Genomic DNA, 27,467 nt, shown 5'->3' with positions numbered 1-27,467 from the left:
TCCACCTCTTGCACCAAGGCCTCTGGTGAATCAGCAGAGAACCTTGGTGCACGGACTCTCAGACCGGCGGATTGGTGAGGTCCAGCATGCAGATTTGGAGGATGTGGGATTTAATGGTGCACAACCTTTATTCAACATTTTAAATTAACTCATCAGTATGTAAAAATAGGGATGGGACCTGCATCTGTGCTTTACGTGTGGGATGTCTGATCTCTGTTCAGACTCTGTACAGATATATTCGGCATAAGCTGCACAGAGAGACCTCTGGTGATCAGCAGCCTGAAGGAGGAAGAGGGCTCGGTGCCATCTTCACAGACCGACATGCTGAGGATCAGCAAGTCCTTTCATGCCGGGCTGTATGACGCGAAGCCCAGAGACAACACGACCTCCCAATCCTTCCTGTCCTCTCTCTCTTGGAGGAGAGCGAGCGGGAGAGCCTGGATTGGTCACTGACCTTGGACGAGTTGACAAAGGCCGTCTGGTCCTTCGAGAAGAGTAGATCTCCCAGGAGCGATGGTTTACCCGTTGACTTGTACTCGGCTCTCTGGAACTGGATAGACCCAATCCTACTGGATGTCTACGGGGGTATGCTTCTGGCAGGCAGCATGTCAGAATCCACGAGGAAAGGCATCATCACCCTCATCTACAGGCAGAAGGGGGAAAGGGAATAAATCAGAAATTGGCGACCGATTTCCTTGCTAAATGCTGACTACAAGATTCTGTCGAAGGCCATCGCCGACAGGCTCGAATCTGTTCTGGGGCGGGTGATCCACCCGGATCAGACCTGTAGTGTACCCGGCAGGAAGATCTCTGATAGCCTTGCGCTGCTCAGGGATACGATCGCCTACGTGCAGGACAGAGAGCTGAACACCTGCCCCAGGAGAAGGCCTTCAACAGAATATCCCACGCACACATGATTGACGTGCTATCCAAAATGGGGTTTGGGGAGGGAATCAGCGATTGGAGCCGACTGCTCGACATGGACATCCATTGCACAGTCCTAATCAATGGGCAGGAGTCAGAGCGTTTTCCGATCAGATCTGGAGTCCGACTGGGTTGTCCTCTCTCTGCGGTCTTGTTCATGTGTTGTGTCGAGCAATTTGCTGCGTCCATCAGAAAGGACAGAGTAATTAGGTAGGGTGACGATCACGGGCAACGGAGGCTCTCAGGTTAAGGCCTCCCTGTAAATGGATGACGTCACCGTCTTTTGATCCGATCAGCAGTCGATCCACAGACTGATGGACATCTGCGATCGTTTCGAGCTGGCCTCGGCGTCCAGAGTGAACTGCAATAAGAGTGAGGCCGTGTTCTGTGGCAGGTGGGAGACCCGATCCTTTGATCCCTTCACCGTCAGGTCCGACGACTTGATGGTGTTGGGGATCGGGTTCGGGGGCCCCAGGACTCCACCAATAAATGGGAAGAGCGCGTCGCCATGGCTAAACAGAAGCTTGGTATGGTGGGGGGACGATCCCTCTCCATAACCAACAGGAACCTGGTGATAAGGTGTGAGGTACTCGCGGTGTTGCTCTACGTGGCCCAGGTCTGGCCCATTCCCCACAGCTCCGTCACCACAGACACCCGAGCTTTCTTCCCCTTTGTCTGGATGTCCTAAGTAGAATGCGTCCACAGGGACACCATGTACAACACACTGAGAAAACTGGGTCTATCCAACCGAGCAGACGCAGGAGGTCCCGTTCAGCTGGACTGCCCCCCACCACCTGTCCCAGGTGTAGAAGTTCCTGAGTTGGAACCACTTCGACCACAAGGCCGTCAGACAGTGGAACGTTCAGGGGGCTCTGCAGGAAAATGAGAGGGTGGATCCGATCGACCAGTTCCCCGACCAGAAGGTCGATGCCATTTGGCAGAACGTCTCGTCGCCAGAACTGACCAACGGGCACCAGGATGTGGCCTGGATGATGGTGAGAAGGGCCCTCCCAGTGTGGTCCTTCCAACATGCATGGAAACTCAGCATCACCTCGAGCTGCCTTCAAGGCTGCGGGAATTGGACCGTCGTCTGTTTCCTGGTGGACTGGACCTTCATGCAGAATGTGTGGGGAGAGATGCGTTGGTATCTGTCCCAGTTCATCCCCAACACCTCAGTAACACAGGACGCTGTGCTCTATGGACTGCTCCCCGGGAGGCACACCGAGACAGATATCAACTGCTACTGGAAGACCATCAACTCGTTGAAGGAAACCCTTTGGTCCGCCCGAAACCTGCTGGTCTTCCAGCTGAAGGAGCTGTCCACGACCGAGTGTTTCCGACTGACACACTCCAAGGTCCAGGGGAATGTGCTGCGGGACGCACTGAGGCGCGTTGCGGCCTACGCACGGGCTCTATGGGGAAAGAGCATCGTGTAAAGGCATCCCACCTTTTATTATGCAGAATGTACAATAAGACATACACTGTGTATTGTATTGAAACAATGGGATCATAGTTTGTGCGATCTGTTTTGTATTGTTTTGAATTGAAATTGCGATTCTTACCCTGAACTGCAGGTATCATTAAATATTATGAAATAACGTATATTTTGAAAATTAAATTGCCGCTCAACAGCACTCCTTTGAGCAGCGAGAGACCTGTCCGAAAGACTGAGAGAAGTCTTTTTTGCCTGAAAGTGAGTCCGGTTTGACGTGTTGTTGCACAAAGGCTCTCCCTGCTGGTGAGCAGAGGCAAATGCTCGAGCAAAACAGCCGTGTTCGGACAGACAAAGAAAGATTTCAGGTTTGAGAATGGACAAGTGGCAACATTTTAAGCAGTAAGCAGTCTGCAAAGTTAAGAGAGCGGCCTTGAGCTCAATACTGCTCAATCCAAAAGCACGTTCATTATTTTGAGCCAGAATTAAACCAACGATTTAAGAGTGATTTTGCTTTCAAGTTTTAATCTCTACAAGTTTTCCACACTACCAGCTGAGCTATCGATGGGAAGCAGCAAAGGTCCCTCTCTTTGGTGATTGTTCACCGTGCGCCTTTTGACACTCCCGGACTCGTGGAGTCGCGTGGGCATGACCGAGACTGACTCGGGACCTGCTCATACCGCAGCGCTGTGAGCGTGTGAGCTCCGACTTACTCGACACACCTTTGGCCAGTCGAGCAATGGGGAACGTGTCTGACCAAAATTCAGAAGATTGTTGGTTCGATTTCCACCTGGATGGAGAGTTTTTGCAAACTGCCGATTAGTTTATGATTTTACACCTTGCAAACTGTCCTACTTGATAGAGCTGCCTGGATATTTATACAGCAAGTGCCTTCTTAGTGCAGTCGGCAACGCGTCAGTCTCATAATCTGAAGGTCCTGAGTTCAATCCTTAGAGAAGGCATCATTAAGCTTTTTTTTTCCATCTTTGCTCAAGACCAAAATCAATATTTTTTTCTTCCTGCTGCACACCAAAAGATTTGCTGCCCCTTGACCTCTCTGTACCGTAGCACGCAGTGAAGCTTAAGAAGTACATGGACCATGGGCTCGCAGAAAACTGATGCCACTTTTGTTTCTGGACAATTGACCCAAGTCAAAAGGTGAGTGGAGAATGGAAGAATCTATCTTGCTATCTCTCACCTGCTCAGCGAGCATTCGACTTGAATCATAGAAAGAATACAGCACGGAAGGACGCCATTCGGCCCATCGAGACCACACCAGCTCTCTGCAAGAGCAATCCAGCTGGTCCCACTCCACCGCCCCATCGTTTTTCCTCATGTCATCTTTGGTGCTTTTGCCAATCACCTTAAATCTATGTCCTCTGGTCCTTCACCCTTCTGCAAATGGGAACGATTTCTCTCTATATACTCTGTCTAAACCCTTCATGGTTTTGAAAATCTCTCTCAAATCTCCAGCTTCTCCAGTCTATCCACGTAACTAAGGTCACTCATCGCTGGAATCATTCTAGTAAATCTCTTCTGCACCCTCTTTAATGCCTTCATATCTTTCCTAAAGTGCGGCGCCCAGAAGTGGACATAATACTCCAGTTGTGTCTGAACCAGTGTTTTCTAAAGGTTCATCATGACTTCCATACTTTAGTACTCTCTGCCTCTATTTATAAAGCCCAGGATCCCGTATGCTTTTTTAACCGCTTTCTCAACCTGCCCTGCCACTTTCAATGATTTGTGCACATATACCCCCAGATCTCTCTGTTCCTGTATCACTGTTAGAATTGTGCCCTCCAGTTTATTTTGCATCTCCTCGTTCTTCCTACCGAAATGCATGAATTCGCATTTTTCTTCGTTAAGTGTCATTTGCCATGTGTCCGCCCATGCAACCAGTCTGTATATATTCTCTTCAACTCTATCACTATCCTCCTCACTGTTCATTACCCTTACAAGTTTGGTGTCATCTGCAAATTTTGAAGTTGTGCCCTGTGCACCCAAGTCCAAGTCATTAATATATATCAAGGAAAGAAGTGGTCACAGCACCGACCCCTGGGGAACACCACTGTACACCTCCCTCCAGTCCGAAAAAAAACCGTTCACCACTACTCTGTTTCCAGTCCTATAGTCGATTCTGTATCCATGTTGCTACTGCCCCCTTTATTCAATGCCCTTCACAGTCGCTGCTTCGCACTCGCCTCCAAGTCGCTCCACGATCAGCAGAGAAATCTCGCCTTGGGTTGGCCCCCTCCCTGACGACAATCAATACTTTGCTCCAATCGGTAGTATCGAGAATAAGCAAGTGAGCAACAGCAGTACGGGAAGCCACAGTAATCGTGAATGATGCTGAGAAGAGCCCGAGCCTGCGGAAGGTAGATGAGATCTCAGGAAAGGAACAGCGGCCCCGAGCTTGAGGGAGCAGCGAGAGCCCTGTCTGTCTGCCTGATCGAAGACATTTTTGCCTGAAAGCGGTTTGAAGTGTTGTTGCGCAAAGGCACTCCCTGCTGGTGAGCAGAGGCAAATGCTCGAACAAAACAGCCGTGTTCTGACAGACACAGAAAGCTTTCAGGTTTGACAAAGGAAAAGTGCTCTCCTGTGCCTCAGCGCCAACATGTTAAGCCGCAGGCTGCCTGTAAAGTTAAGAGAATGGCCTAGAGCTACTTACTCCAAAAGCAAGTTTATTACTTCGAACCAGCAAACTTTGATCTGTTAATTGTACTATCGTCCTCCGCTCTACAAGCTGAGCGATCGAAAGGAAGCAGCTTCTGTCTCTCTCTTTGGTGATTGTTCACCGTGCACCTTTTGACACTTCCGGACTCGTGGAATCGCGTGGGCATGACCGAGACTTACTCGGAAACTGCTCATTCTCCAGCGTTGTGGAAGTGTGAGTTACTGCATGCTTTTTGAAAACTGGGCCAATGGAGCAATGGATAACGTGTGGAGGTTCAATTCCCGTTTGATTCGAAAGTTTCTGTGAATTTTTTTTATTACAAAACATACATTACTGCATAAAATTTAAGAATACATAGAGTTAAAACTAAATTTCACAATTTCGAAGCAATACAGTACAATACAGACCGTATCTCACGGTATGAACCGTCCAGTTAAAGGGATCTCATACTGTGATCTCACGGTGTGAACCGACCAGTTAAGGGGGCCTCATCCTGTGATCTCATGCTGTGAACCGTCCAGTTAAAGGGGCCTCACCTTGTGATCTCACGGTGTGATCCATCCAGTTAAAGGGGCCTCATCCTGTGATCTCACGGTGTGATCCATCCAGTTAAAGGGGCCTCACCTTGTGATCTCACGGTGTGATCCATCCAGTTAAAGGGGCCTCAAAGATTATCTTTCGTTCCAGAGTCCGCTCCGTGGAGCAGGACGAGAAGTGCTCGCGTTTCTTCTTCCAGAAGCTGCTCAGGGAGACTTCTGTGATCAGCAGCCTGAAGGAGGAAGAGGGCTCGGTGACGTCTTCACAGACCAACATACTGAGTCCACCCCACCTTGTAATTGGCTAATTTACCTCATGCTCATGCATTAATGTCGCATTTTTTTTTGATAAAGATTAGAAAGTTATTTGAAAAATGTGAGTAATGAAGGAGGAGAGACAGAAAGCGATATAGAATCAACAACAGAGCAATAAACAGGTGGAGGGAGAAACAAATATAGAGAGATAGTGAGATAAAGGTCGATAGATAGATAGATAGATAGCTATATCGATAGATAGATAGATAGATGGATAGATAGATAGATGGATAGGTAGATAGATGGATAGATAGGTGGATGGATAGATAGGTGGATGGAGAGATTTATAGATAGATAGATAGATAGTTAAACAGATGGATGGATAGATAGATTGATAGGAGATATATAGATAGATAGATAGATAGATAGATAGATAGATAGATAGATAGATAGATAGATAGATAGATGGATAGAGAGGTAGATGGATAGATAGATAGATGGATAGAGATATATATAGATAGAGAGATAGATGGATAGTGAGATAGAGCAATAGATAGATAGATAGATGGATAGAAAGATTGATAGATGGATGGATAGATAGATCGATGGAAAGAAAGATAGATAGATAGATAGATAGATACATTTAAAGCAGTGGAGAGACAACGATACATACGAATCGGTCGAAGGAGATTTATATTGATTTTAATAAGGTGAAAAGAACAATGGATATAGTTGAAAGAGGTAAAGAAACATAAAATTAGTCGAAAGAGAGCATGATCGGCAGATTTATAATTAGAGACAGAGGTGGAGATTGGCAGAAGCAGCGATGGAGAAGTGAGTAAGTTGGAACATTGGGTGGGGGATCGTCGGGGAGTGGGTGCAGGAATAGTCCGTCTTTTTGTGATAGTTTAATTGAAATATATTGATTCAATTGAAGATCAATTAGCAATGGGCACCTACAAATTGCCCGGTACAAACTCAAATACCCCTCGCCCCAATAAAGCTATGCTGGTAAAGAAACAACTCTATTCAAACCCAAACTGAACTGCAACAAATCAGCAAAGGTTACTTGAAAGGCATCTGGTGATGAGCTTGAGACGAAATGTCCTGGGGATGTTGTACTGAATTAGGCCGACCATGGAAGGCCCTGCGGTGATATTACGTACCACGTGTTTCTCTGTTCCAATGTTGAGAAAAGACTCGAAATTAATTGAATACAACTGCAGTTCCTGAACGGGACTTCCTCCTGCAGCTTAATATCCTCTTAACAGATTCGCCGCCTGTCAAGGTCAACCTGCTTGTCCTGTTCGGACTTTGACATTTCAGTTAATGATTAATTTTGAGGTACTGTATTCGTTTGAGGTGCTGGATTAGTTTGAGGAAAACTATTAGTTTGAGGTGCTGTATTTGTTTGAGGAACACTATTAATTTGAGGTGCTGTATTTGTTTGAGGAACATTATTAGTTTGAGTTGCTCTATTGTTTGAGGAACACTATTAGTTTGAGGTGCTGTATTTGTTTGAGGAACACGATTAGTTTGAGGTGCTGTATTTGTTTGAGGTATTGTATTAATTCGAGATACTGTATTAGCTTGAGGTACTGTATTAGTTTGAGGTACTGTATTTGTTTGAGGTACTGTATTTGTTTGAGGCACTGAGTTAGTTTGAAGTGCTGTGTTAGTTTAAGATGCTGTACTAATTTGAGGTAATATATTAGTTTGGGGTACTGTATTAGCTTGAGGTGTTGTATTAGTTTGAGGTGTTCTATTAGTGTGAGGTGTTGTATTAGTGTGAGGTACTGTATTAGTGTGAGGTGCTGTATTAGTGTGAGGTGCTGTATTAGTGTGAGGTACTGTATTAATGTGAGGTGCTGTATTAGTGTGAGGTGCTGTATTAGTGTGAGGTGCTGTATTAGTGTGAGGTGCTGTATCAGTTTGAGGTGCTGTATCAGTTTGAGGTGTTCTATTAATGTGAGGTGTTGTATTAGTGTGAGGCGCTGTATTAGTGTGAGGTGTTGTATTAGTTTGAGGTGTTGTATTAGTGTGAGGTGTTGTATTAGTGTGAGGTGCTGTATTAGTGTGAGGTGTTGTATTAGTGTGAGGTGCTGTATTAGTGTGAGGTGTTGTATTAGTGTGAGGTGTTGTATTAGTGTGAGGTGTTGTATTAGTGTGAGGTGTTGTATTAGTTTGAGGTGTTGTATTAGTGTGAGGTGTTGTATTAGTGTGAGGTGCTGTATTAGTGTGAGGTGTTGTATTAGTGTGAGGTGCTGTATTAGTGTGAGGTGTTGTATTAGTGTGAGGCGCTGTATTAGTGTGAGGTGTTGTATTAGTGTGAGGTGTTGTATTAGTGTGAGGTGCTGTATTAGTGTGAGGTGTTGTATTAGTGTGAGGCGCTGTATTAGTGTGAGGTGTTGTATTAGTGTGAGGTGTTGTATTAGTTTGAGGTGTTGTATTAGTGTGAGGTGTTGTATTAGTGTGAGGTGCTGTATTAGTGTGAGGTGTTGTATTAGTGTGAGGCGCTGTATTAGTGTGAGGTGTTGTATTAGTGTGAGGTGTTGTATTAGTTTGAGGTGTTGTATTAGTGTGAGGTGCTGTATTAGTTTGAGGTGCTGTATTAGTGTGAGGTGTTGTATTAGTTTGAGGTGTTGTATTAGTTTGAGGTGTTGTATTAGTGTGAGGTGCTGTATTAGTTTGAGGTGCTGTATTAGTGTGAGGTGTTGTATTAGTGTGAGGTGTTGTATTAGTTTGAGGTGTTGTATTAGTGTGAGGTGCTGTATTAGTGTGAGGTGCTGTATCAGTTTGAGGTGCTGTATCAGTTTGAGGTGTTCTATTAATGTGAGGTGTTGTATTAGTGTGAGGTGCTGTATCAGTTTGAGGTGCTGTATCAGTTTGAGGTGTTCTATTAATGTGAGGTGTTGTATTAGTGTGAGGTGCTGTATTAGTTTGAGGTGTTGTATTAGTGTGAGGTGCTGTATTAGTGTGAGGTGTTGTATTAGTGTGAGGTGCTGTATTAGTGTGAGGTGTTGTATTAGTGTGAGGCGCTGTATTAGTGTGAGGTGCTGTATCAGTTTGAGGTGTTCTATTAATGTGAGTTGTTGTATTAGTGTGAGGTGTTGTATTAGTGTGAGGTGCTGTATTAGTGTGAGGTGCTGTATTAGTGTGAGGTGTTGTATTAGTGTGAGGTGCTGTATCAGTTTGAGGTGTTCTATTAATGTGAGGTGTTGTATTAGTGTGAGGTGTTGTATTAGTGTGAGGTGCTGTATTAGTGTGAGGTGCTGTATTAGTGTGAGGTGTTGTATTAGTGTGAGGTGCTGTATTAGTGTGAGGTGCTGTATTAGTGTGAGGTGTTGTATTAGTGTGAGGTGCTGTATTAGTGTGAGGTGCTGTATTAGTGTGAGGTGCTGTATTAGTGTGAGGTGCTGTATTAGTGTGAGGTGTTGTATTAGTGTGAGGTGCTGTATTAGTGTGAGGTGTTGTATTAGTGTGAGGTGCTGTATTAGTGTGAGGTGTTGTATTAGTGTGAGGTGCTGTATTAGTGTGAGGTGCTGTATTAGTGTGAGGTGTTGTATTAGTGTGAGGTGCTGTATCAGTTTGAGGTGTTCTATTAATGTGAGGTGTTGTATTAGTGTGAGGTGTTGTATTAGTGTGAGGGGCTGTATTAGTGTGAGGTGCTGTATTAGTGTGAGGTGTTGTATTAGTGTGAGGTGCTGTATCAGTTTGAGGTTTTCTATTAATGTGAGGTGTTGTATTAGTGTGAGGTGCTGTATTAGTGTGAGGTGCTGTATTAGTGTGAGGTGTTGTATTAGTGTGAGGTGCTGTATTAGTGTGAGGTGTTGTATTAGTGTGAGGTGCTGTATCAGTTTGAGGTGCTGTATTAGTGTGAGGTGTTGTATTAGTGTGAGGTGTTGTATTAGTGTGAGGTGTTGTATTAGTGTGAGGTGTTGTATTAGTGTGAGGTGCTGTATTAGTGTGAGGTGCTGTATTAGTGTGAGGTGTTGTATTAGTGTGAGGTGCTGTATCAGTTTGAGGTGCTGTATCAGTTTGAGGTGTTCTATTAATGTGAGGTGCTGTATTAGTGTGAGGTGCTGTATTAGTGTGAGGTGCTGTATCAGTTTGAGGTGCTGTATCAGTTTGAGGTGTTCTATTAATGTGAGGTGTTGTATTAGTGTGAGGTGCTGTATTAATTCGAGGTGTTGTTGTAGTTTGTGGTGTTATATTATTTTCAGAATCTGTGTCAGTTTGAGGTGCTGTGTTAGATTAAGGTGTTGTATTCGTTTGAGGTACTGTATTAGTTTGAGATACTGTATTAGTTTGAGGCACTTTATTAGTTTGAGATACTGTATTAGATTGAGATGCTGTATTAGTTTGAGGTATTCTATTAGTTTCAGGTTCTGTATCGGTTTGAGGTACTGTATTAGTGTGAGGTATTTATTAGTTTGAGATGATGTATTAGTTTGAGGTATTATATTAGTTTCAGATTCTTTATCGTTTGAGGTACTTTATTAGTTTGAGCCACTGAATTAGATTAAGATGCTGTATTAGTTTGAGGTATTATATTAGTTTCAGGTTCTGTATCGGTTTGTATTACTTTAAGGTGTTGTATTTGTTTGAGGTACTGTATTAGTATGAGATGATGTATTAGCTTGAGATATTATATTAGTTTCAGAATCTCTATACGTTTGAGGTACTGTATTAGTTTGAGGTACTGTATTAGTTTGAGGTACTGTATTAGTTTGAGAAACTTGATCAATTTGAGGTGTTATATTAGTTTGGGGTATCTGTATTGTAAGGAAAGAGTTAATCTTTATATTGAAGTAATACAAACCTTTAGCTTTTGCCTCTTAAGTAAGGAAGTATAAATCTCTGTTGGGAGAATGAAACTACAATCATAAGACAGATTTGCTTCATTTTATATGCATGCATATGTTTAATATAGAGACGAGTAGATTCTGAAGTCCAGAAACTCTTGGACTGCAGCTGATATCATAATACTCGTAAGTTTAATTATCCTTTTGATACAAACAATTCTCTGACAATCATAACAAGGCCTTTAAATTATTCAGAGCTGGTGTGTATGTGTTTCAGACAGCATTGTGTGCTATTCGTCTTAGCAGCTTCACAGGGAAGCAGGAGAGGTGTGACATCTGTACGATTGCTCCGTATAATTCCATACTGACGCAGCGGGAAAGGGCTGTACTGGTGAGAGATAAACCCCATTCTGCAGAACACGTGGCTGTGTGGAAGGAGCCTGTTTGCAACATAAGGCGACATATAGTGGAGGAGTGTAGTTAGGTGATGAGGGAAGTGATACTCTGATAACATCGAAAATGCTGGAAACCCTCAGCAGGTCAGGCAGAATCTGTGAAGAGAGAAACCGAGTTAATGTTTCAGCTCAATGACCTTTCATCAGAACCAAGTTGGGCAGTTGTGTTAGGTAATGGTATGAAACATAGGAATTGTTTCACTCATGTGAGGTGATTTGGGTACTTTTCTGTCTTTGGACGTTCAAGATCAAAAGTAAAATAAGGGCTCGTCCGGGATCTCTCACATATTTGGACAAACAACCCCGAAGGGAGAATCATAACCCTGGACCAACATGCCCATTGGCAAAAGCCAATGCACTCAAAAGCCATCGTAAAACCCCTTTTGGTGGCTATCCTTGATAAGCAATTATGAGGACAGGTTGCATAGACTGGACTTGCATTCCCTTGAGTATAGAATATTAAGGGGTGATCTAATTGAGGTGTTTAAGATGATTAAAGGATTTGACAGGGCAGATAGAGACTATTTTCTCTGGTGGGGAAAGTCCAGAACAAGGGGGTGTAACCTTAAAATTAGAGCTCGGCTGTTCAGGAGTGATGTCAGGAAACATTTCTTCACACAAAGGGGAGTGGAAATCTGGAACACTCACCCCCATAAAGCTGTTGAGGCCGGGGGTCAATTGAACATTGCAAAACTGAGATTGATTGATTTTGGGGCTAATTCGGGAGTTAAATGACTTTGACATTTTTCCCTGTGACTTGTATAGTTTCGATCGATGAAATATTCGTGAAAAGAGTCAGTGTGAAGAGACTCGGCAGTTCATGTTTCCCCGAGACACTTCCTTCAGACCTGAGACCGACAAGTTTGTCCTTTCCGTAGTGTAGCGGTTATCATGTTCACCAGTTACATGCAGAAAGTCCCCGATTTGACCTCGGAGGGAAACATTTTGTTGGGACTTGCTCCCCATAAACCTCCAGGGTCGAGTTTGTTCATGCGTGAAAGGGGCGACAAACCTTTTTAAATTTAACAACGGCTACACCAGATTCCTTGTATAATAAGCATTAAACATTTTTAAGCAGACTCCTAAAATACAGTATGTAAAATGGGAAGGGATAAAAGTTCATGACATGCAAAGCTCAAAGATTTATTGACGTTTTAATTGTCACTTGGCAAACAAGTTAACATTTCCTTCAGTGTGCAACAGAACGTATTAATGGCGATTAAAGAAAACATTAAATGTCTCACAGACTTGAATTATTTTTGTGCAATGAACTATTCCCAACCACAAGGGAACACTGCATCAAATATTTATATATTTAAGGATATAATAAGTTTTCATACATATATAATCTATGCCATCAGTAGACCTCGTGGTGAAACGGTAGCGCGTCTGATTCCAGATTCTGAAGGCTGCGTATTTAAATCATGTCGAAATCACTATTTATCTTACCATTCATATCAACCTGGATAATTTCGGAATCACTGCTTTTTAATAATAAACGGAACTTTGGTCACTCGTTCATTGTTCATTGCTCCCTGTCATTGATAATTGAAATGAAATGTTAATCTGGCAAAACCGGAGAACAAAATATTAAACAAGCGAAACAAATACTGAGCAAAATTATTTGCAATGTTTTGGGGAAGTGCAGCTGAAAAGCAGAAGATCTGAATGGAATGATCAATCATTGAGCGGAATACATTGCTCGACTTGTTACTCGATTGCCTTCTACACCATGGAATTCAGGAGAACCTGTTTCATGGTTTGCACTGAACCCTTGGAGCGGAGCCAACAGCCGGCTCGCTGCAACAACAGACAAGGAAGTAACAGTTTCCTCAGGCTTGGCTAGCTCAGTCGGGAGAGGCATTCCCCTCGGGATCGTGGGTGCGAGTTGCATCTTTTACGCTGCACTCATGAGCGGACCCCAGCGCTCCATTTTCGCTGAAATGGAGAATTTCTCCGCCATCTTTTTCTTGATATCACAATTGCTGGCGTGCGAGGGAAAAGGGCCCTCCGCTTCACTGTGAGTGCAAGAGACAAGTCTGGAGGTGCCGCGTGGCGTCCAATGAATGTCAAAACTTTAAAAGAAGAGTTAGCGATTCAGGTACACAAACCTCGCTGGTGGGCAAGAGATTTATTGTCAGAGGTTCCAGCCTTGCCTTCATCTCTTGCCCTCTGCGAGGCACTTGTTCCGGTTTAAATTTACAAACTGGGTGAGTTGGTGATCGGGGGGACTGCAGGAGACTCAGCGGCCCTGAGTGAGACACAGAAAAATCCGCCCAAGCCCTGTCCCAATGTACGTATGTGGAAGTAAAGACGGGAGGGGACGGTGTGACGCTCCAGTCATACCCCCTCTCCGGGAACGCCTCGATTTTAAAATTCTCATCCTTGCTTTCAAATCCCACCATGGCCCTCGCTCCCTCACTATCACTGTAACCTCCTCCAGCCTTACAACTCTTCGAGATCATGTGTCCACAAGAGCAGGTCAGAGGCTGGGTATTCTGCGGCGAGTGACTCACCTCCTGACTCCCCAAAGCCTTTCCACCATCTACAAGGCACAAGTCAGGAGTTTGATGGAATACTCTCCACTTGCCTGGATGAGTGCAGCTCCAACAACAGTCAAGAAGCTCGACACCATTCAGAACAAATCAGCCTGCTTGATTGGCACCCCATCCACCACCCTAAACATTCACTCTCTTCACCACGAGCGCAATGTGGCTGCAGTGTGTACCATTCACAGGATGCACTGCAGCTGCAGCAACTCGCCAAGGCTTCTTCGACAGCACCTCCCAAATCCGCGACCTCTACCACCTAGAAGGACAAGGGCAGCAGGCACATGGGAACAACACCACCTCCACGTTCCACTCCAAGTCACACACCATCCAGACTTGGAAATATATCGCCGTTCCTTCATCGTCGCTGGGTCAAAATCCTGGAACTCCCTTCCTAACGGCACTGTGGGAGCACCTTCACCACACGGACTGCAGCGTTTGAAGAAGGCGGCTCACCACCACCTTCTCAAGGGCAATTAGGGATGGGTAATAAATGCTGGCCTCGCCAGCGACGCCCACATCCCATGAACGAATAAAAAAAATCTCTGTGCTCCTCCAATTCTGGCCTCTTGCGCATCCCCGATTTTAATCGCTCCACCATTTGCGGCTGTGTCTTCAGCTGCCTCGGCCCTAAGCTCTGGAATTCCATCCTTAAACCTCTCCGCCTCTCTCTCCTTTAACACATACCTTAAAACCTACCTCTTCGACTAAGCTTTTGGTCACCTGTCCCAATATCTCCTTATGTGGCTTAGTGTCAAGTTTTGTTCAAAAACTCTTCCTGTGAAGCACTTTGTGAGGTTTTACTGCATTAAAGGTGCTATATAAATGCAGGTTGTGTCCTCTGGTTATCGACCCTCCTGCCAATGGAAATAGCTTCTCCCCATCCATTCTATCAAAATCCCCTCATAATTTTGAACACCTCTATTAAATCTCCCCTTAACCTTTTTTTTTTGCTCGAAGGAGAACAATCCCAGCTTCTCCAGTCTCTCCACATAACCCATCCCTGGACACGATGGAAGGCGGAGGGCTGCAACCAGGTTTGCAAATTATTGCCAATCGGGAGCTGGACAAATCGAAAGGAACCGAAATGACAAAGAGCTTTGTGTATCTGTAGATACGCTTTGGGAAACGGAATTGTAGGCGAATAAAGGACTGAGCAGACAGGCGGCCAAGACGCAGTTGAGTCGGCATGTCCCCCTGGAACAGTTACTCTGATGTTGTGGGTGAAATTAAGAGGTCGGTCCATTTAAAGCGCTCCCAGTTACTGCAGATCAGGCATCAAAACCTGATATCAGCGTCAGGTTCAGAATACTTTTTCTTCATTCGTTCATGGGTTGTGGGCGTCACTGGCGAGGCCGGCATTTAATGCCCATCCCTGATTGCCCTTGAGAAGGTGGTGGTGAGCCGCCTTCTCGAATCGCTGGAGTCCGTGTGGTGAAGGTTCTCCCACAGTCCGACTCAATAACAGACAAAGCACCGGTGGGCACGCCGGTTGCAGGAGAGCTGGTTCGCGGTGATATCGATGCTGTGAGCGAGACCAGACCGTTTCCATAAACAATGTCCCATCCTTTATTTCTGGAAAAGTAACACTGATAGTGGACAATTGCATTTCTGTGGCTGCAACATGTAACTTTGGCTAGGTGACACGCTGCTTTAGTGTATCTCGCAAGAAAAAACACCGGGCGGTTTCTGTGGCGCAATCGGTTAGCGCGTTCGGCTATTAATCGAAAGGTTGGTGGTTCGAGCCCACCCAGGGACGAAAATTGCGCTTTTTTTCTTCCCACTTTCGGATTCATTGCCTCATTCTGATCGACCTGAAGCCGGTGCCAGGTTTTAATTCCTGATCTGCAGCAACTGGGAGCACTTTAAATGGCTCCGATCTCTTCATCTCATTTCACGTTTTCTAATGTGTGATTTGGCTGCAAGAAAGCATTCTGTGAACAATGTCATCTGAACATGTCTGATTCGCCATAATTTACACTGCGGTCGGATATCAGGCACATGAAAAAAAACAGTGAAAAGTTTGTGTGGGCGCGATGCTCTGGGATTCCCTGCCTGACCATCGCCACCGATCCTTCTCTGCAGCCTTCCGAAATACAGCGCAGTAAATGTATCCCTGTGAAATGAGCTCCTGGACAGTAATACGGAAATTAGTTTGGCTGAGGGGTTATATCCCTAACACGGAGTTTGCAGTATCAGGTTTCCGTAGTGTAGTGGTTATCACGTTCGCCTTACACGCGAAAAGTCCCCGGTTCGAAACCAGGCGGAAACATTTTAAAACCTTGTTCCCATTAAAAATTAGTAAATATTTAACGATTCACATTGCTGAATAAGATGAACAAAGTCCATATCTCCCAGCCCGGTTAATGCAGTCCGCTGAGAGCAGGCGATGAAAGCCAGCGTGATCGTGGGGGTGAAGGCTGCTTCCAATACTGTCTCATTCCCGGTGGGATCTGGCGGAGATTTGATAAGCCCCATCGATTCAACCAAGGTGGGAGAAATGAAACGGTGTTTGAGAAACATTCATATAAATGATAACATCCAGGATCCTGTCTTCAGAGCGCGTGGTGCAAAGGTCTGACTCCAGATCAAAAGGCTGCGTGTTCACATCACATCGGGGTCAGTGTTTCTTTCACCGCTCACATGAGACTGGATCATTCCCGAATGAAGGTTTTAATTGCTTTTTCACAAAAAAACCCAGAAGTTTGGTCGAAACCCTGACTCAGTACCGACCCAATGGCAGGGAGGGGAGCGCCTGATACTCTCATTTATTTCATGCAACAAACTGACATGAACACTGGTATTGATTCAAAATTGACCTGCAGATGGACACACATAGAAAAAAGACAACCACAGAAACAGACAGCAACGACTTGCATATATTACATATATATACATATTTATATATATGTATATAGCGCCTTTAACGTGGTCAGACGATTTAAGCTCGGTGAACTTGCTTCAGCTTTCTGAAATGTACTTGTACATCCTCCAGAGGTCACGGGAAATATATTTTTTTCCCTTTCGAAAAAAGACGCGAAAAGCAGAGACATGTTTTGTTTTCAAAACGGCTGGAGAAATGGCGGACGATCATAAATTAGGAGTCGCCTTTGAAACATTTCAAGGCGACGACCTAAAAATCACTGAGTGCAAATTTCAAATCACGGTTACTATTTATTTAGGTCTGAAATAAATAACAATAAACATGTCAGTCAGCGCCCGCGGTGAGACGGTGATGAACTTGTTTGTTGTGAAGTTCACCGCTGGGCTAAAGTTGACGCCGTTCAAAAGACGTGAACCCACTCAATGTAAAGGATGAGCTCATAACCAACAGGTCCCGTCAACGTCAAACACCTCCTTTCTTGTTCAATAGAGGGAGCAGAGGCGTGTTCATCATCAGACACCAGCAACTTTAAGAAATGGAACAGATAAAGGCACAGATGCAAGTTCCAAATCTTTTCAATGCAAAGTTATTTCACTTTACTTAAAGTGCCGTGAGGCTGAAACGGGTCCCAGATGATTTGCGTTCACTCGTGACTTGTTTTCCAGTGTTGGTCCGTCAGGTTTGCAATTCAATTTGTGTTGGATATTGAAGATATTTCAGGATGATTGCACAACATACCATGTGTAAAGAAACATCTTGATAACTTCAATCATCGAAAACTCTACATCGACGCTGCAGAGGCCCCAGCACCCCTTTCAATATTGTTTTTTTAACTCACAGTTTTCAAAAGGGAATTGGATAAACGCTTGAATGGAAACATTTTCAGGGCTATGGGGAAACAGCAGGCGAGTGGGACTAACTGGACAGCTCTTTCAGAGAGCTGGCACAGGCACGATGGGCCGAATGGCATTCGAATGGCGCTGTCCTATTCCATGATTCCATTAATAGATCAATTTCCGCCTTTCACTGAGCCTCTCTAAATGGTGCACAGTAATCGTGTCCCTGTGAAATGAATCTGAACAGTAATACGGAAATTAGCGTGGGTGAGCGGTTTGAAACTCTGGTTAGGCACCTAACAGGAAATTTCCCCTCTCAGTTTGATGAGATTATCAATTATCTCCCCCCCTTTCGATCTTAAATGTCTTTATATTTTTTTGATCTCTTCTTCCACTGTCATGCACTCAATGCTAGTCTCCCCGGTAAATACTGAAGAAAAGTGATTATTTAATATTTCTGCCATTTCGCTGTCATTGCCTGTGAGTTTGTCCTGTGTATCCCTTAGTGACCCTATTCCTATCCTAAACTTTCTTTGGCTGTTGATGTGTCCAGAATACTTTGCTTTTTTTGATATTCCTTTTTGCCTTTCTAATAGTTCTTTAGACTTCTTTCCCAGTCTTTTCACATTCCCCCTCTCCTTTATTGTCCAGTGTGGGCCTTTTTCTTTCGTTTCAATTTTGCCCTTATTTCTTTATTCATCCCTGGTGTGTCATTTCTGGCTAGTTTGTTCTTACTTTTTAGTGGGATATATTTCTCCTGGACTCTCTTGATCACCGTTTTAAATGTTTCCCACTGCTGTTCTATTTCTTTGTCCAGGTCATTAATATGTCAACCATTTCACCGTTCGAAACTTCTCAAGTCACATATCCATGACAAAGCCAGTTGCTTTTGTGGGAGGAGCAAATCGACTTGGCAGTAAAATCAGCTGCAGCCCAATCCACAAATAAAATATTTCCACGTAACAATAAAGATAACAAATGTCAGAAGTGGGATTCGAACCCACGCCTCCAGAAGAGACTACGACCTGAACGCAGCGCCTTTGACCGCTCGGCCATCCTGACGACCGATTTCATGTTTCATTCTGCATCATTTCTGCACTGTTGGCCAGTGAAAGCATCACAAAAGTTTAAAATGGCACTCGCCTAACGTGGGGCTCGAACCCACGATTGAGAGCTTCCTGCTCTGTCCGACTGAGCTCGCCGGGCCTGAGTGTTGTTCACCGCCTGATCTGTCATCACAGCAAGCAGGAGAAAGACTCCATTTCGAATTATTGCAATCAATTCTGAGGGATCGGATGAACTGTCACTTCGAAAGTCACGGATGAATCAAGGGCAGTCAACATGGATTTGTCAAGGGGAGGTCGTGTCTGTCTAACCTGATTGAATTTTTCAAGGAGTTGACAAGCAGGATCAATGAGGGTAGCGCAATTGATGTCGTCTACGTGGATTTTAGCAAGCCTTTTGAAAAGTTCCCACATGGCAGATTGGTCAAAAAAGTAAAGGCCCATGGGATACAAGGGAATGCGGCTTGTTGGATGCAAAATTGGCTCAGTGGCAGGAAGTTAATGGCCGACGGGTGTTTTTGCGGCTGGAAGGCTGTTTCCAGTGGGGTGCCGCAGGGCTCGGTACTTGGTCCTTTGATTTTTGTGGTATCCATGAACGATTTGGACTTAAACGTCGGAGGCATGATAAAGACATTTGCAGGTGACACAAAAATAGGCCGTGTGGTTGATAGCGAGGAGGAAAGCTGTAGACTGTGGGGGTTCAGGCAATTTTCTGATAACAAAGCACTCAATCTATCTCTGAACGAATCTTGAACGAATACGTGTGTTTGACCCGGCACAGGCACGATGGGCCGAATGATCTCCTCTTGTGGACTAACATAATACGATGATACCAAGTGTTATCAGATGGAAAAGCAACACATTCCAAATAAAAGCAGAGAGAGGAAACTAGTCTAACAGCAAAACAGCACGGTGAGATATTGTATTTGGGAAGGATGAGGAGGGTTAGTTTATCATGGTGGTAGTCACATAGGGTATCAATTGTGACTTTGATAAGGACCATTTCATGCTGCGACAGTCTCTGGTACTGTGTGTGAGTGTGGGATTCATTCTGTATCTGTCTGTCTCTGGTGCTGTATGTGAGTGTGGGATTCATTCTGTATCTGTCAGTCTCTGGTACTGTGTGTGAGTGTGGGATTCATTCTGTATCTGTCAGTCTCTGGTACTGTGTGTGAGTGTGGGAGTCATTCTGTATCTGTCAGTCTCTGGTACTGTGTGTGAGTGTGGGATTAATTCTGTATCTGTCAGTCTCTGGTACTGTGTGTGAGTGTGGGATTCATTCTGTATCTGTCAGTCTCTGGTACTGTGTGTGAGTGTGGGATTCATTCTGTATCTGTCTGGCTCTGGTACTGTGTGTGAGTGTGGGATTCATTCTGTATCTCTCAGTCTCTGGTACTGTGTGTGAGTGTGGGATTCATTCTGTATCTCTCAGTCTCTGGTACTGTGTGTGAGTGTGGGATTCATTCTGTATCTGTCAGTCTCTGGTACTGTGTGTGAGTGTGGGATTCATTCTGTATCTGTCTCTCTCTGGTACTGTGTGTGAGTGTGGGATTCATTCTGCATCTGTCAGTCTCTGGTACTGTGTGTGAGTGTGGGATTCATTCTGTATCTGTCAGTCTCTGGTACTGTGTGTGAGTGTGGGATTCATTCTGTATCTGTCAGTCTCTGGTACTGTGTGTGAGTGTGGGATTCATTCTGTATCTGTCAGTCTCTGGTACTGTGTGTGAGTGTGGGATTCATTCTGTATCTGTCAGTCTCTGGTACTGCGTGTGAGTGTGGGATTCATTCTGTATCTGTCAGTCTCTGGTACTGTGTGTGAGTGTGGGATTAATTCTGTATCTGTCAGTCTCTGGTACTGTGTGTGAGTGTGGGATTCATTCTGTATCTGTCAGTCTCTGGTACTGTGTGTGAGTGTGGGGTTCATTCTGTATCTGTCAGTCTCTGGTACTGTGTGTGAGTGTGAGATTCATTCTGTATCTGTCAGTCTCTGGTACTGTGTGTGAATGTGGTATTCATTCTGTATCTGTCAGTGTCTGGTACTGTGTGTGAGTGTGGGATTTATTCTGCATCTGTCAGTCTCTGGTACTGTGTGTGAATGTGGGATTCATTCTGTATCTGTCAGTCTCTGGTACTGTGTGTAAGTGTGGGATTCATTCTGTATCTGTCACTCTCTGATACTGTGTGTGAGTTTGGAATTGATTCTGTATCTTGTCAGCAGTGTGTGTGAGAGTTTGTGATTCATTCTTTATATAAAACTGTGTGTTAGTGTGGGAATCTTTCGGTATCTGTCAGTCTCTGGTACTCCATGTGAGTGTGGGATTCATTCTGTATATACAGTCTCCAGTACTGTATGTGGGAGTTGAATTCATCCTATATATGCAGTTACTCATACTGCATGTTAGTGTGGGATTCATACTGTACCTGTCAGTCTCTGGCACTGTGTGTGAGTCTGGGATTAACTGTGTGTCTGTCAGTCTCTTGTACTGTATGTGAGTTTGGGATTCCTTCTGCATCTGTGAGAGTTGGATTCATTCTGTGTCTGTGTGTCTCTGGTACTTTCTCTGAATGTGAGATTCATTCTGTATCTGTACGTAATTATTCTCTCAGATTACATTATGGCGTTCAATATTGTAGCTTTAATATCTCAATGTTTAAATCGTTTTACTCCTTGTTTAATTGGTAAATATGGACATACTTTAGGATTTGATGCTGGAGGTTTTAATCAGATTATTTGTGTGCTTTTTGGAGTACTATTAAATCTGTATCTCTGTGAGTACTATTGTGGATGATAATGTATCTCTCAAACTGATAAGGTGACATTTTTGAATTGGTATGTAATGTGTAGATCAGTCTGCAGAAATGGAATTGATACCGTATCTTTCAGTCTGATATTGTATGGAATTTTTGGACTGGTATGTAATGTGTATCTCAGTCTGCACTAATAGAATTGGTACACTATCTTTAAATCTCATTCTAGGAGTGCATTCTGAACAGGTATCTAATTTGTTTCTCAGGTTTACTATCTTTCAATATTTCTCACTGAGATACTCTACCTGAGTATTGGACTTGTATGCAATTTGTATCATATGATACACTTTTCGAATGGATATTGCATGTATTAAAGTCATGTGTGTGAGAGTTCTGGGCTAGTATTCAATTTGAATCTCGGGGTACATTATTGGGATTCATTCTCTACCTTTGAATCGGGTACCATGTGTGATTTCTATCTGGTATTTAATTCGTAGCTAATTTTGCCCTATTGTGAGATTGACACAGTGCCTTTCACTCTGAGAGTGTGATTTTGGACTGGGATTTTTGTATCTACCTCTCAGCGGGACTGAGTTAGGGGGAAATGGAACAGTGTCAGCCTCACCTACTCTGCTTGACTGTTGCATTGAAAATGTGTCTCTGGAAATTGTGATCAGTGTGGGACTGACTACTTCTGCTGTCTGAGACTGTGGAACTGATGACCTGTCTGTGTCTCTTTGCTCTGTGAGTGATAATATACTTACTGTGTGTGAGAAGGAGCTGGCTGTACTGTTCCTTCTGCCTCGGGTGGAGGAAGCATCACATTTATTCTGTATCGTTCAAGGGTTTGCCTGTGGAAAGAAAATTATCTCTTGTTACTCAGAAACATGTGAGGTCGAAAATACAGAAGTGATCAGTTTAATATCTCTGTTAATGATCATTTTGAATATCCACAAATGAAATCCAGTGATACAAACAGTGTCAGTGTCTGACTCCACTGCAGTACTGCAGCACTCAGCTTCTGCATACCAGGTGTGTTGGGCTGTTTTACAACAATTTAATAACATCCAGACACGGCCCAACCCCTGCACTGATCCATGAATGGGACGACCCGATGGGGCAGGGACCTTTGTACAGGTCAGGTTTCTAATCCCCTCTCCCATGGGACTAACCGTTCAACCGAAACCAAACAGCCGCTGTTTAAAATGTGTCCTTCACACTTCTCACCTGATGCCTGCAATAGATGCTCTTTGTATAACTCCCCACATCCTTACTGTCCGGCTCTGTTTCCACTCTTCACTGTCCAATAACAATAAACAGGGTGAGGCTGGAACTAAACCAGGACCATTCACTACTGGTTTGGGGAGAGAAAGCAGCAATGATTTTAATAGCAGGTTCTTCCCATTCTCTCTCCCTTCCCCTGGACACACCCTGTACACACACAGTCCGAGAATGACCTCTCCCTTCCCCCCTCTCACTCCATGTTCCGGGACCAGTTCCTGATCCACTCCGCCTCTTACAAACAGCCCCCGGACTCCCCCTGACCTTCCCCCGGACTCAATGCCGATGTCTGAGCCCATCTGCGGACACGGTCCCGAAGCGATGATCTGCTGTAACGAGGCTGCTCTTTGCTCCCTTCCCCCGGGGGCCGTGATCTCTCCATTCCCGGCTGTTTTAAACCATCTTCTTCCGCTCACTGAGGGAATGGCGCCCACAATTCCCAATCCAAAAATCGATGGAAACTTTCCCCAATTGGAATTTTTCCGAGTCTGAGCAAAGGAAGTGGGACTGGGGGAAAGGTCAGAGGGAATGGGGTCCACAGGCAGTGCAGGAACAGGAACCAGAATGGGAAACAGATGGGATTCCACCAGTGCCTAACGCTGGAATCCAGACTGACTTTACAATCTCCAACTATTAAACTAGATGTTTCCATCCCTACTGTTTCTCTCGGGGTCTTTTGATGGTAAAGAGCCTTTCAGAGATAAAGTGAGCGGCTGTGAAATCAGCCAATGGATTCCCTTCATTCATGGCCCCTACAATGTGCGACTGAGAGAGGATTTCTCAAACCAATCCTGGAGAAACATGGGAGGAAAGTGGGAGTCGGTGTATTTGCTGGGACCGTGTAGGGTTAATATCAGGCAGCAACAGTCGCAGATTAATTTAACCGGAGTGAAACTGTAGGTCACTGAGAGTAATATCGAACAGCCCTGAGCTGTAAAACTGCAGATAGTACAACAGTCATTAGAGGGTTAAATGTGACCCATTGTTTCTGTCCCTCTCTGTACTGTCCCTGAGTGTGGGATTAATAGTGTTTCTGACCCTTGTACAATATCAGTGAGAGATGAGATTGCATCTTCTGTCTCTCCAACGCGATCTTTCTGGATAAAACGGCACTTTACCGGTCAGTCTGGAACTAATACTGTTAACGTCTGTCTGTCACTGTGTCTCACCGCTCTCTCTGTCTCTATCACCGTGTCTGCCTCCCTCTCTCTCTCTCTGGTGCTGTATATGAAGGTGGATACTGGTATTGAGCGTGATTTGGACACAGATAGGGAGTGCAAGACTGATACTGTCTCTCTCTCTCTCTATTGCTGGACATGAAAGTTGGATACTGTCTGATATAAAATAGAGAGAATGAGATGTCCGGGCCGGGCCTCACTGTAAATGGGGATGTTTCGGCTCCAGTCCCAGTTCATGGTCATAATCTTTTCACAGATTCAGGGCGAGAGTCTCTGTGAGACGGGAACACTGGTGGAGAAACTCCGCGTCATAACTCAAACCCCAACAGATGAGATTCTCCAAATAAGCTGGAATAAGGTGTTTGTAAAACGCTGAACCCGTCTGGGAGGGGATGTGTGGGGAGATAGAACAAGGAAACAGACTGAAATGGAGGAGCCGAGTTGATTGTTATAGAATGGACTGAATTTAGGCAGGAATATTAACGATTTCTCATTGTAACGGGGCTTATTTGAAAGCTTCGGGTTTTGGGAATCCTTGAATATGAAGCCCGGGTCTGTCAGGGTTTGTGCGGAGCGCTGAGGTTCGGTTCTATTATCGATAAACGGTTTGAAACTGTCGGATGGAGAGAACTGGAGGTGGAGCTGGAAGATCAGAGGCCGCTCTCCGCTCTGTCACTCTGACTGTCTCCTCCCCTCCCGATTTCTCTGTTTAATCCCCCATATGGAACCAAAGCGGGTCGGTGGACTCGAAACACGGTTTACTCGTTAACAGGACGAAAGGCGAGTCATGTTCCTGATCTCCTGGGCACCAAGCAATTCACTGTTATTTGTTTCTGTACAGAGTTACATTTCAGTGATTCCCCAGTGAGTTTGATGCGTTCTGTAAATAATCCAACAAAATAGAACAGAAACGGAGCGAAGCGCTGAATCCCACAGATGTAGAAAGGTTAGTCGAGCAGTTCTGGTGATTCTTTACGAGCCCAGCATGGCAAGTAGTTTAAATAAATACAAGAAATCTGGTGATGTGTGGGCTGGGGTCTATAAGTCACCGTTTAAAGTACCGGACTGTGGTCACTGCCCCGACTCCAGTCCCATTAATTCCTCATCTCGTCCACAACGAGACAAAAGCAGCTCAAAGCCACACTGGTAGCATGATATCAGGGTCTCCCTTCAGACAGTAACCAGTCCTTTCACAGATACAGAGGGTGGCTCTGAAAAGAGCCTTTACATCGAGTTACATTGAAACTACAGCACAGAAACAGGCCATTCGGCCCAACTAGTCTATGCCGGCGTTTATGCTGCTCATGAGCCTCCTCCTTCCTTACTTCATCTAACCCTATCGGCATATCCTTCTATTCCTTTCTCCCTCATGTGCTGATCTATCTTCTCCTTAAATGTCCCTCTGTTATTTGCCTCAGTCACTCCTCGTATTTGCAAGTTCCACATTCTAACCACTCTCTGGGTAAAGCAATTTCTCCTGAATTCCCTATTTGGTTTATGAGCGACTATTTTATATTTATTACCTGAAGTTTTGGACTCCCCACAAGTGGAAAAATTTTCTCTACATCTGTCCTAACAAACCCTATCATTATCTTAAAAACCTCGATCAGATCAACCCTCAGTCTTCTCTTTTCCAGTGAAACGAGACCCAGTCTGTTCAGTCTTTCCTGATAAGAATATCCTCTCATTTCTGGTATCATCCTTGTGAATCTTGTCTGCACCTTCTCCAGTGTCCCTATGTCTATAATATGGAGACGAGACCTGTTCGCAGTATTCCAAGTCTGGTCTAAACAAGGTTCTGTACAAGTTTAACATAACTTATTTGCTTTTTAACTCTATCCCTCTAGAAATGAATCCTAGTGTTTGATTTGTCTTTTTATGATCTGATTAACCTGGGTCGCTACTTTTAGTAATGTGTGTATCTGTACCACTAGATCCCTTTGCTCCTCTATCCCGTTTAGACTCTTATTATCCAAGCAGTGTGTGACCTCCTGATTCTTCATTCTGCAAGTTTATTAATGGCCTCTTGCATTATGATGCTTTCTTCCTTTGTATTAACTAAATCCCCCAATTTGGTGTCGTCCACAAATTTTGGAATTGTACTTCCGATTCCCGAATCCAAATCGTTAATGTAAATTGTTAAGAACAGTGGTCCCAGCAACTGGAACTCCACTTCCCACCTTTTGCCAGTCTGAGTAGCGACCCTTAACCTCTATTCTCGGCTTTCAGTTTTGTAGCCAACTTACTATCCATTCTGGCACCTGACCCTGACTCCACGGGCTCTGAACTTAGCCATGAGTCTACAATGTGGTACATTATAGAAGGCCTTCGGAAAATCCAAATATATCACATCTACTGCATTAAACTTGTCTACACTTTCTGTTCCTTCTTCAAAGATTTCAATAAGGTTGGTCCTGTCCTTTGGGTTATCAGATTAAGCCTTGGCCGGTTTATTTGCTCTTGGAGCTCACAATGCTGGATTTCTTCGGCAGCAGCACGGCCTGGATATCAGACAACACCCTGAGTGATGGTCACCCGTCCCAGCAGCTTGTTGAGCTCCTCGTCGTTGCGGATGGCCAGCTGCAGGTGTCTGGGGATGATGCGGGTCTTCTTGTTTGTCCAGGGCCGCGTTGCCGGTCACCTCGAGGATTTCAGCCGTCAGATACTCGATGCACAGCAGCCAGATAGACGGGGGCTCCGGCACCCACACGTTCAGCATGGTTCCCCTTTCGCAGGAGCCTGTGAACACGGCTCATGGGCAACTGCAGTCCGCCCCGGGATGAGCGAGACTTGGCCTTGGACCGAGCTTTACCGCCGGTTTTTCCTCTTCCAGACATTTCCACAATCTCACAAACACTTTCACAAAGAATGAAGAAATCCTCCCGCACTCGCCCTTCTTATACCTTCTGGAGGAGTACAGTGGGGGCACTTGTGATGGGTCTCTCTCAGAGTGTTTACACTGCCCGCTCACCCTCACTGATATTCTATCTTTGAACTGCTGTAATATTGTCCTTTAGTAATATTGCTGCTCCTCCTCCTTTCCCTATTTCCCTGTCCTTTTTAAAGTTCTTATGGACTTGAATATTAAGCTGCCATTCCTGCCCAGTTGGTAGTCAGGTCTCTGTAATGATTTAATGGAATTATTTAACTTTACTCAATGGCTGATGTGAGCTGTGGTAAAATGTATTTCCAGCTGGTCAAGTATTGCAGGTATCGACTGTCTCTTCAGTCCGATATCAGGTGAAGAATTACTGGCTGGTGTGGAATTTCCATTGATTGGGGGTTGGTGAAATCTACTGGGCGGAAACAGGAACTGCAACAGAGCGAGAAAGGATCCGTCAGAAACCAGTTCAAATGAAGAACAAAATCCAACAGCCTGCAGTGTCTGTTCAGGATCTGATGTTTGGGAACTATTTTAATGTTGATTATTTTCAGCGATGGTGGTATAGTGGTGAGCATAGCTGCCTTCCAAGCAGTTGACCCGGGTTCGATTCCCGGCCATCGCAATTAAGTGTTCTTATTAGTTTATTTCCATCAGGAACTCTTAAGTTTACAATCGAATTTGATGCAGTTCAGTTGGAAATTGTTTCCAAGACAGAATCGAGTGTAATTGCAGTAAAATGTTATCAACCTTCATTTATTTTCCCTATCGAAGGAAAAGAGGAAAAACATGCTGGAAATACTGATTTGCCAAGGGTCGAATGAGAGTGAGGAAGGGAAATGATATGTTAGCCTTTTTTGGAAGGGTGTTGGAATATAAGAGTAAGGAGGTCTTGCTACAATTGTAGTATGAGGAAATATTGTGCAAAATTGGACAATATTGGTTGGAGTTTAGAAGAATGAGAG

General features: G+C 44.5%; 5 non-coding genes across 5 annotated transcripts; 4 read left to right on the top strand and 1 right to left on the bottom strand.

Annotated features, from left to right (window-relative positions):
- The first annotated feature begins 3,245 nt into the window (after positions 1 to 3,245).
- On the top strand, positions 3,246 to 3,318 carry trnam-cau (transfer RNA methionine (anticodon CAU)). The gene has a single exon. It is a non-coding gene; the product is annotated as a tRNA-Met (tRNA).
- An 11,997-nt stretch (positions 3,319 to 15,315) lies between these two features.
- Positions 15,316 to 15,389, top strand: trnan-auu (transfer RNA asparagine (anticodon AUU)). Its single transcript has one exon. It is a non-coding gene; the product is annotated as a tRNA-Asn (tRNA).
- Positions 15,390 to 15,829: 440 nt separating this feature from the next.
- Positions 15,830 to 15,902, top strand: trnav-uac (transfer RNA valine (anticodon UAC)). Its single transcript has one exon. It is a non-coding gene; the product is annotated as a tRNA-Val (tRNA).
- Positions 15,903 to 18,329: 2,427 nt separating this feature from the next.
- trnal-cag (transfer RNA leucine (anticodon CAG)) lies at positions 18,330 to 18,412 on the bottom strand. Its single transcript has one exon. It is a non-coding gene; the product is annotated as a tRNA-Leu (tRNA).
- An 8,643-nt stretch (positions 18,413 to 27,055) lies between these two features.
- Positions 27,056 to 27,127, top strand: trnag-ucc (transfer RNA glycine (anticodon UCC)). The gene has a single exon. It is a non-coding gene; the product is annotated as a tRNA-Gly (tRNA).
- The last annotated feature ends 340 nt before the right edge of the window (positions 27,128 to 27,467 follow it).

Source organism: Heptranchias perlo, unplaced genomic scaffold (genome assembly GCF_035084215.1).
Source record: "Heptranchias perlo isolate sHepPer1 unplaced genomic scaffold, sHepPer1.hap1 HAP1_SCAFFOLD_52, whole genome shotgun sequence".
NCBI lineage: Eukaryota > Metazoa > Chordata > Chondrichthyes > Hexanchiformes > Hexanchidae > Heptranchias > Heptranchias perlo.
The sequence above is the reverse complement of the archived record's forward strand: the minus strand, read 5'-3'. Positions and strand labels throughout refer to the sequence as shown.